The sequence below is a fragment of the Oxyura jamaicensis genome, chromosome 3, assembly GCF_011077185.1.
Source record: "Oxyura jamaicensis isolate SHBP4307 breed ruddy duck chromosome 3, BPBGC_Ojam_1.0, whole genome shotgun sequence".
Taxonomy (NCBI): Eukaryota; Metazoa; Chordata; class Aves; order Anseriformes; family Anatidae; genus Oxyura; species Oxyura jamaicensis.
This window is the reverse complement of record NC_048895.1, coordinates 37,511,678-37,521,803: the sequence shown is the minus strand read 5'-3', so window position 1 is coordinate 37,521,803 and position 10,126 is coordinate 37,511,678. Positions and strand designations below refer to the sequence as shown.

The 10,126-nt window shown below is 41.0% G+C and overlaps 1 protein-coding gene across 11 annotated transcripts in view; it reads right to left on the bottom strand.

Moving 5' to 3' along the window:
- The window catches only part of PLD5 (phospholipase D family member 5), a 198,377-nt gene that overhangs the window by 25,129 nt on the left and 163,122 nt on the right, over positions 1 to 10,126 (bottom strand). The window lies entirely within an intron of this gene.

Here is a 10,126-nt window from a genome sequence, read left to right as displayed (position 1 = left end):
GCTTCAACAAAGAAGCAATCTCCACTGTAAAGATGTGGGCCTGCTATATTCTCCTAGGAAGAAAACTTGGAATTAAATTCATGTATCATATTCCTGTCTCCTGACCCTAACTGCAGAACACATTGGTGCACGTTGCCTTAGTTTCACTGTGTTCCACTTACATTTGGGTCATCTGAAAAGCCTCTTGGTACTTGGTGAACTGGATTCAGCTGAGGTGTCAGCTGGCTGCCACTACATAAACAAATAGTAATAGTGCATGCTGTGTCTATAGCATCATGGAAAGGGGGAAAATAAATCTGTTTAAGGAGAAAAAACGGATCATGACCTATCTCAAACATGGCAGATGTAACCCTATATATGTAAAAGTGCTTTTTTTTAATAATGTTGTATAACAGCTCATGTAAAAGAAGAGAAATACTGTGTCAAAGATGTCAGAGATCAAATATGCTAACAAAAGCATAATAGCTACTTAAATAGCTCTTACATGAGTTAACATTGAACAGAATGAAGAAGAAACAAAAACCAATTGTGAGAACATTCAGTCTTAATGCCACTGCTGCCTGCAATGTGGGGTAATAATCACTTTATAGGAAGAGGAAGGAAATACCTGAAAAGATACCTGAGAATATGTTACTCCAATTCAGCATCAACACTCATAGTCTGAAAACTGGAAGATTTTTTTTTTTTCCTCACATAATTTCTATTTGAGTTGTTATGGCACATATAGAGATAAGGTAATAAAATTCCAGTCACAAAGATGATAAAGATGCTTCCGATACACTATGCTAATAAGCAGAATGTACATCACGAAACTGTTTTGTGTTCTGGTGTATGTACATGGTATATGCACGTGCTGTACCCATGCAGCAGAGCTACACACAAAATGGTTTGCTAACCACAGAAATGTACCATACCATTATATTTGAAAGAATGAAATCATTTATATTAAATCATTATATTACAAAACATTAAAATATTTACTTTATATATTATTGTTTTATATATAAAACAATATTTACATCATAAAATAATAAAGTAAAATAAAAGATAATAAAAATATATTAAATCATTATATTACACAAATTTCCCTAATAGAGGAATTCTCACGACTAGTGATACCTCCTGAAGACGCCCCTCACACTTTTGTTTGCCCGTGCTGCCCCCCCCCGTGCACCTTCCTCAAGCAGCGATTCAGTTTGCCACAGAGCAGTTCCAGGCAAACATGAACGATTTTGCTGCTTTCGTGAGTGCTGTTTACTTCGCAATGTTAAGAAAGGTGCCTGCACGATGGCTTCCAAATTAGGCCTTAATGTTTGTGAAGACAGTATCAAAATCTGAACAGGTTTAGAGGTGCCGTTAACTCTGCACATTCATGTGGAAGGACTGCTTTGTCACAATCTATTTTGTTCTGCTTGGCAACTTGTGTATATAGAAAGATGAGGTTTTACGCTGCACTTCAGAGCCATTATTCCTTTCACAGAATGCCTGAAATGGTTGTCCTTCCTTGCCATACTCCCGGAGATCTATGGCCCTGTATTTCAGCCTGATTTACTGTGTCTTTTTCACAGGACAATACTAAACCCAGTTTTCCTTGAAAGGTTCCGCTGTTAAAATGGAAGGTGGCTGGGCTGCTGCAATGGGGAACCTTTAGGGGTTGAGGCAGTTGTGAACGAAGGTGTTTGTCTAGAAGGGAACTCTGTGCAATACCAAAGTACACACGCGTGGGTGGAACCACTGACATACCGGGAATATACATTCATGATTATTTTAATGTTGTTATTTTAATTGTTTACTTGAACAAGGCTGATCTGATGGGGTATGCTAATAACTAATCCCTCTGAGAGGAACCCGCCTCCATTCATTAACATCACTGACCAAGATTAGTTGCCAGCAAGTTGTTGTGGGAGATGACAGAACAGGCTGTGGTGCATTAGCTCCCCCCGCAGAGATTCAGCTGGGTTTTAATGAACAAGTTCTCCTTCAGCACAACATCAATCACATCCCCGGGAAAGCAGGGAATTTACAGCCTTTCTTCCATCCACATAAGTCCACTTATTTCAGACTGTACCACCGGCTGTTGAGCTTGGTGCTGGGACCACTGGATCTGAGTGTACAGCCTGTCACGTTGTCTAGGACAGACAACGTGGCTGTAGACCTCATCGGTCTTTAGAGCTATGACTCTGGAGGCGTCTACCCCTTGGATGCTGAACTCTGGCTGTAGCTTCACATGAGCCAGCCCCAGCACAGACACGCAGCACAAACACGTTTGCTCTGCTTCTGTAATTTGGCTTGGACTGGAGAGCAGAGGTGCTCAGGCAGCTGCTGCCCCGCTTTGCACAGACGGCCAGCAAGCTGTGCCAGCGTGGACACCGCACAGCCCCTCTAGCGCAGAGCCTGCAGGAATACACCCTACCTTCTCAGCACGTCTCGCTATTCCAGGGTTTCTTAACACAGAGGAAATGACAGGACTTGCACTTGTAAATGTGCTTGGTTGCAGGGTCTATGAACTCAAGTTGAGCCCAGTTTGGGGCAGTCTGCTTTACTGTTCACTGCAGACAGGCCTTACGGAGACTTGCTGGAAACAGCTCTCACCACAGTGAGAGTTTATTTTTTATTTTATTTTTATTTTTATTTTTTGCCTCTTCTCAATAGTTTAACTCTTAGGCTACTGAATTTTATCTCTTAGGCCTTGACTCCTGCAAGCACTTCTCAGCAGTACTGTCAGTTCACCACCCTGCTTGCCTGTTTGCTTCCGGACAGCAGCAGTGGGACCTTAAAGCTGCCTCCAGGATAGTTGTCTCGATGATTTCTCTGTCTTCATGATGGCATACAGTGTACCCTGCTGAGATCCTGCTTGCCTGCTGTTCCTGCATGCTTCTAGAACCTACCCAAAGCTCTCAAGCTCGATAATCCTAATGCACGGATATTATTTGTCAGGTATCTGAGGGACCACACACAAATCAGAGCCAGAGACGCTCTATTTACAAAATATTCTCTGACTCTTAGTTTTGAAATGTAGTAATGACATGGAGAGTATTAGAAAGCAAGCAAACGATTATGAGGTTATATTTTACTGGAGAAAGAAACATTTTTTGGACTTCAGAGCTCCAACTACCTGAGTATCCCACAAAGTTTTTTAAAGAAATTACTATCTGTTCAAAGTGGATGTTTCATCATGTTGTTCTGCAGGCTTATTTTTCACTGATTTATCCAATGTATTACTGACTACTGCTATGGTAGGTAAATCTGTTCTACTCAACTTTCACAACAAATTTAAAAAAAAAAAAAAAAAAGAGAGAGAGAGAAAAAAAAATAGGTATCTAATGGAAAAGGCCAGAGAGTGATGAGCATGCTCCTACAGTCAACAGAAATCAAATAAAAATATGCAGCAAGCTGGGGTTTGCCCTGTCTGACACTAAATGCAAAGACAATGCATATGACGCACGTGGGAATAGAGCAAGACACGAGGAGAACTATGCTAAAAGGGAATGCTGCCCCACTCAGGAGGTAACGCCCTCCTAACACCTCACAGCTGGGGATCGGCTCTGCATCTAGAGGAACCAGCAAAGCCAGCAGAGCACGGCAAGTGTTTTTGGCTTGAAGGGCAGGGAGAATACAGAGCCCCAGGCTGTTTGCACTCACTTGATCACAAAACCAGAACCCACAGAAGTAAGGAGGAACTGAAAGCACTGCCAGGCAGCAACAGAAATGCACACAGCACAGCAGCCACATTACCCATATTCTTGTCCGGCTTTAACCAGCCTTCTGTTTGCATTGTACATAATGCTAGTGAGAGACAAAACAGCCCATTTGCTTCACTGAGGTTCATTTGTAAGTACTGGATGGCCGGGTAATAAATTTCAAGCAGAGTAAGCCTAATGGGCAGGGCTGACTGTCCTGATCTACTGGACATAAAACAAAAACAAAACAAGTCTGTCTCAGTTAAACCAAAACACCAGGCTTCCAAAAATACAAACCCTGCACCGTGGTAAATACACACCGCGAGTTCTGCACATTTCAAGAGCAGTATGTCCCCTGCCACCTCCCCACCCAGAGAAAAAGAAGAAAGAAAGAAAGAAAAAAAAAAAAAAAAGGAAAAAGGAAAGCTGCTCTCTTGGAGAAATACATTGGTCATCAAACTATTCTACATTCGATTAAAAAGGGAGACCCTGGCCAATAGCTCTTAGCAAAAAACAGTAAATATATTTTCAGTCTGTCTTCTAGAAGACAAGCTGTAATAACTTCACAGCAGAGTTTTGACAATCCAAGTGGCTCTCTATACTGGGAGAAGTAAAAACAGAAAAGGAATTTAATTGTCAATACAGCTCTGTAATATCCACTGAGACGCATTTTCTTCACATCTTAACTCATTCACCTGTGCTTATACATCTAGGTTGTGTTTTTATCTTACCTTTATAATATTAGCTAGTTTTGGAAATAATCCCATTGAAGTCAAGCGAATTAGCAGCATGAGTATTTTCAGGATTGGATCACACAGCTAATAACATACCCAAACTTTTTGGAAGCAGATATTCTCTGTTAAATACGAGGGATAATATTTAAGACAGAAATATGAATTGAGATGGAATATACAGATACTCTGCTGCGTGTACTTTCAGTATAACATTTATCCGGCTGAGCTTGCTTGAACCACGCTGGATGACGAAGCTGAAGGAGCCATGTTTCAAGTTATTCAACACTTGAGACTGTGCTCAATTTACTAATAGTGATATGATACTGAACACCGCGGGGACAGTAAGAAAATTAAGCAAATTATTAGAAGACGACAGTTAGGATTGGTAATGGTCTGAAGTGCACATTAGGGACAGAACTGTAGCTCATACAAGAGCAGCATTCTATCAGAGGAAACTCTCAATATAATGTTTGCTTGAGTGAAAAGACGCAATTCCACTGAATGTCAGACAAAGCATCTTATCTCAAAAGGACCAGATGCAACTTCAAGAGACTCATTTAGATAAAAGTTCAAAAAAATGACTGACTGATTATAGCATGCTTTTTGCGCTGTGCAGTTCTGTAAAGATAAGATGCAACTGTCATTAACAGAAATTGCAAATGTACAGATCCTGTCTCAGCGATCAGATTGGAGAGGCAACTCTACTATAGCAAGATTTTTGAAAACAAATGAGATCATCATTGTGTACTTTAAAGCGTACAGAAGTCCAGTACTTACTACACTGTGTTCTTATGGGACGATAATTTAGGTCACACAAATAAATAGAAAGTACAGTTTTTAAAGACACAGTTTGAGGAAATGATCATTTCCCTTTACCTGAGAGGGAAAATAAAAATAAAATGTTCCCAGCAGCATTCAAGAGCCTCATGAATTGTGGGAAAGTTATGTTTTGGATCTGTATCCCCTGAAATGGAGGCCAAGAGAAGGAGGAGGAATAATCTCAGGATGAGTGGCGTCACCTTCCAAGGGCTGCCCTTGAGCTGACAGGCATAGTCCTCCACATATACCTGGGATGAGACTATTGAGTAAAGAACTAGATAGATTTCATCCCAATGATTTTACGCCCTGAGCAATCAGAGGATTACTCCTCCAAAATTCCCACAACCCCAAATTGCCTCCAAACTTCCCTTTGTGATGCAGCTCTCAGTACTTGAGGATGCCATATTCTGCTTCCAATTTTTGTCATCTTGAAGAGACTAGGAAGAAACAGAGTTTAGGTTTTATCAGAAACTATTTGTCACAGAAGATAGGAGGGGGAGAAGGTGGTAGCGAAGAATTCTAACTACCGCTTTTGTCTCCTTTTTTCTATGTTATAAGGTGGAGAGTCTGAACAACTAAATTAAAACCCTCGGGATCTCTTAATTCAGCTCTGTCCTGTCTGGTGATAGCAGGCAAGACACACAGCAACATTTCATTCAAGTGCACTCCTGCAGCTGTCCTGCTGCAAGCTTTAGACAGCTGACTCCAAAAAACTAGTTTGTACAAAGACAAAATATTGGCTAGCCAGTTTTTCAAGGTCTTGTATTTGGGCCAGGGCACAACCACAAATCCCAAGCACAAATACAGAGAAGAGATTGAGAGCAGTCATGAGGAGAAGGACCTGGGGTGTTGACTGATGAGAAGCTGCATATGAGCCAGCAATGCGTGCCTGTGGCCCAGAAAACCAACTGTACCCTGGGCTGCATCATAAGCAGCATGGTCAGCAGAGCGAGGGAGGAGATTCTCCCCCTCTGCTCTGCTCTCATCAGACCCCACCTGGAGCACTGCGTGCAGCTCTGGGGCCCCCAGCATGAGAAGGACAGGGACCTGCTGGCAAGAGTCCAGAAGAGGGCCACGAGGAGTATCAGAGGGCTGGGGCACCTCTCCCATGAAGGCAGGCTGAGGGAGTTGGGGTTGTTCAGCCTGGAGAAGAGAAAGCTCAGGGGAGACCTCATTGCGGCCTTCCAGTACCTGAAGTGGGCTTACCGGAAAGCTGGGGAGGGACTCTGTCAGGGAGCGGACAGACAGGACAAGGGGGAATGGCTTTAAACTAAAAGAGGGTAGATTTAGATTAACTATTCAGAAATTCTTCACTGTGAGGGTGGTGAGGCACTGGCACAGGTTGCCCAGAGAAGCTGTGGATGCCCCATCCCTGGAGGTGCTCAAGGCCAGGCAGGATGGGGCTTTGGGCAGCCTGATCTGGTGGGAGGTGTCCCTGCCCATGGCAGGGGGTTGGAATCGGATGACCCCTAAGGTCCCTTCCAACCCAACCATTCTGTGATTCTTTGATTTTTAGTTAACATGCACAAAAAGTGTATCTTTTGTCTGTTTTGTTTCTCCTGAATAACTGTAGTGTTCTTTATTTCAGAAAAATTTGGATCCAATATACTTTCATTGTAAGTATGCACTAGATGGTTCATGTTTACCAATAAAAAGTATAATTTCACTTATCTATTCTACCTTCAGATGCTTAACAAACCTTTTCAGAATAATAGTCATAGCTCTGACATCTCATACAGCTAATTTGACTGTTGATTTGATTGAATAATTAGCAGAATAAATGAACAGGCAACTTATCTGTAATTATTTAAACGTAATTGATAATTCATACTTGCTACAACTCTGGTGTACTTTAGAAGTCAGTTTACCTGTAATCTATTTTGGCCCTCTTGGATATTTAATGTCTCAGGTGCATCAGGTAAAAACCTAACTCCTCAGATAAAACAGGTCACTGTTTCTATAGTGCCAGTACAGTTTATCTAATTTTCCAATTAGCTTAGATTATGTAGATACAATCACTAGTTTCTGATTAATGACCCCAAGGGATTACGAGGAACATGGAGAGGAAGCTGCCTGAAAAGGAAATGGTGTTGTGTTGTAGTCCTGCCTGGCAGCCGTCACACTTTTGAAAGCATTGCAAAGCACTGTTGGGAGTCAGCAAGAACAAATCATTGATCCTCTGCAGCACAGATGATTAGATAAACTTTTGCTATTCAAAACACCACCTGAAATAACTTCATGTAAGAAGCAAAGTCAGATAACTTTTACACAAGACCAAGCCTAATTTACCAAGAATTAATGTCTTCCTCAATAAATACAGTGGTGATGACAGCAGGTATTATTTTCCCAGTCCTCCTTCAGAGGTTTTTTTGTTGTTTGTTTGTTTTTGGTTGGTTTGTTGGTTTTGTATGTTTTTTTTTTTTTTTTTTTTTTTTAACGTAAAGAAAAATCAAATGCTTTTCTGAAATTGTACTTTGCGGTGGTGAAAAAAATCACACAAGGAATGCAACAGACACAAAGTAAACAGGGAAGATGACTGCAAATTCACACTTGCTTTTTTGTTTTCCCATAAAAAAAAAAATATGTTCTAAAGCCATTCAGCCTAATTTGGTCTGAATTTAGAACAATCAGAAGAATGAAGAATTCAAAAAATATACTGATTTAAGAGGCAACTGAAAAAAAAAAATAAATAAAATCCTCTGCTAGCAGTTCTTACACAGCTAACTGTAAGAGAGAAAGTCATGGCCCTGCTTAGGAACTTTTCCTCACCATCAGCTGAGCCACAATTTCATGTAGGATTTTGGGGGATAATCCTGTCAAGGTGTCAAAATCAAGATAGAGCAAATGACTACTTGCAGAGGATCTGGATACTGGGGTTCATTTAAGAACCAATCAGATGACACTTTTCTAACTACTTGACTATTTTGCAAGCACACTCCCTTGCTCTCTACTCCATGCTACTACCTTCCTGCAGGGAGGTGGCTGCTGGCGTGGGATGCTAGCACAGAAAGTTGAGTCTGTCCCTGCTGTGTGGTTGCTCACCATTGCTCATCCTGAGCATCACCATCCCCCTTGCCTCCATCTCCTCACAGCTCCTTGACCTCCAGGATCTTGCCCCACTTCTAGGATCTTTCCTGAAGCCAGGAACCTCACCTTATTTTCAGGCCCACTTATTTTTTATTTTTATTTTTTTCCCCGAGATCATTTCTTCCCAGCACTCCTTCTTTTTCTGGCACACCAAGACTCATTTTTTTCCTCTATCTAAGCAGTTTGTGTGCAGAAGCACAACATGTGAGCAGACTCCCAGCTGGTGGTTCTGACTTCATCTCTCTCCAGGATCTGGAGGACTCTGGATGTGCCACTTTTGTTTAACCCAGCTGTTCGTAACCAGCCCTGTAGACCAGGTAGACCAGTTACAAAGAGCATGCAGCAGGCATCTTGAGAGCTCAAAATTTGGACACTACCTCACACATACACCCATTTACGTGTCACTTGTTAGCACTCACAATTTAAACTATTTTCTAGCCTATGACACAACAGTAGTCAATATTGGCCTGATTCCACTTCCAGTGAAGACAATCGGATTAATTTTTACTTGTTTCAATAACGTTCCATAATAGAATTTTCCAAGGGCTGGTTATTGCACATAAACATATTTTTCTGAAATGGTTCAGTTAATCCATTACGGTTGTTTGCCCACTGGATTCAATTATTCATGTGTGAATAATAAAGCTTTTCCAAAAATGTTGTTAGCAATGAAGAGCTCCAGAAGTGTATTTCAGACTGATTAGAGGTTCTGTTTGTACTACAGACCTCACGTTCCTTAAGAGAATTAAGGAGCAAAAAAGCATATTCAAGCTTCACTGAAACTACTTGAGGCAGTCATGGAGCAAATGAAAAATGATTTTTTTCATTGATATTATGGTTGGTCATTTTTATATGATCAGTTTATTTTAGTTACATTAATAAGCTACCTGGTCAAGTAACTAGAGACTAGAATATAGCACCCTGTCGCCCTTGTTGTTCCTAGTGCAAACCACAGGCAGCAATTAATCAGCAGATGTATACAATTTCAGGTAGCATTGAATGAATCCTTTCTCAACCAAACATCTTAGATGCGTGCATTTTGCTGACTAACAATAGACTTCAACTTATCATTAACGTAAATATATACTTAAATACACTGCCCAGCTGTAGCCCAAAGATACTGCCTGACTTGCTCAATGGTCACGAGACTAACTTCTCAGGTGAGAGCCTGGGAACACTGCAAAGATACCTCATCAATTGTGGCAACCACTGACTGAGCGTCAGTGAAAGCGGAAGGCAGTTGTACAGACGATCACACAGATCTCCCATATGAGATAAAAAGTTCAAAGTGAGATTGAAAATTTTACCTTTATCATTTCCCTCTGTTAGCACTCCCCTAAATCACATTTTGCCGGGAAAATGGTACTACAAGCCTTTCTATAATTCTTTCAGGCTCACCAGCTTGATGCTTTAAAGACTTGTTTTTCCAGTTTTTGCACCATTTTATCAGTTTACAAAATTTACCAGAAAAAGAAAATAGATCAGTGGAAAGATTATTTCACTGATGCAATTTTACACATTGTTACTGTATCTAGGAAAGTGGTACTTCTCTAGGAGAGCAGTAAAGATCATGGCTGCCCTGGTCCTAAGAAAAATGAAGAAAAAAATATTGAGAATAAAAAACTGAAATCCACTACTATAAAAGCAGCCTGGTAAACTTTTAAGGAAACCATCACTATTAGTGTAGCAGTTTATATCTCTATCCAGAAATAATGGTTCAGAGCAGCAAAAATTAAAAAAAAAAAAGGAAGGGAAAGAAGGGAAGGAAGGGAGGGAAGGAAGGGAAGGGAGGGAAGGGAGGGAAGG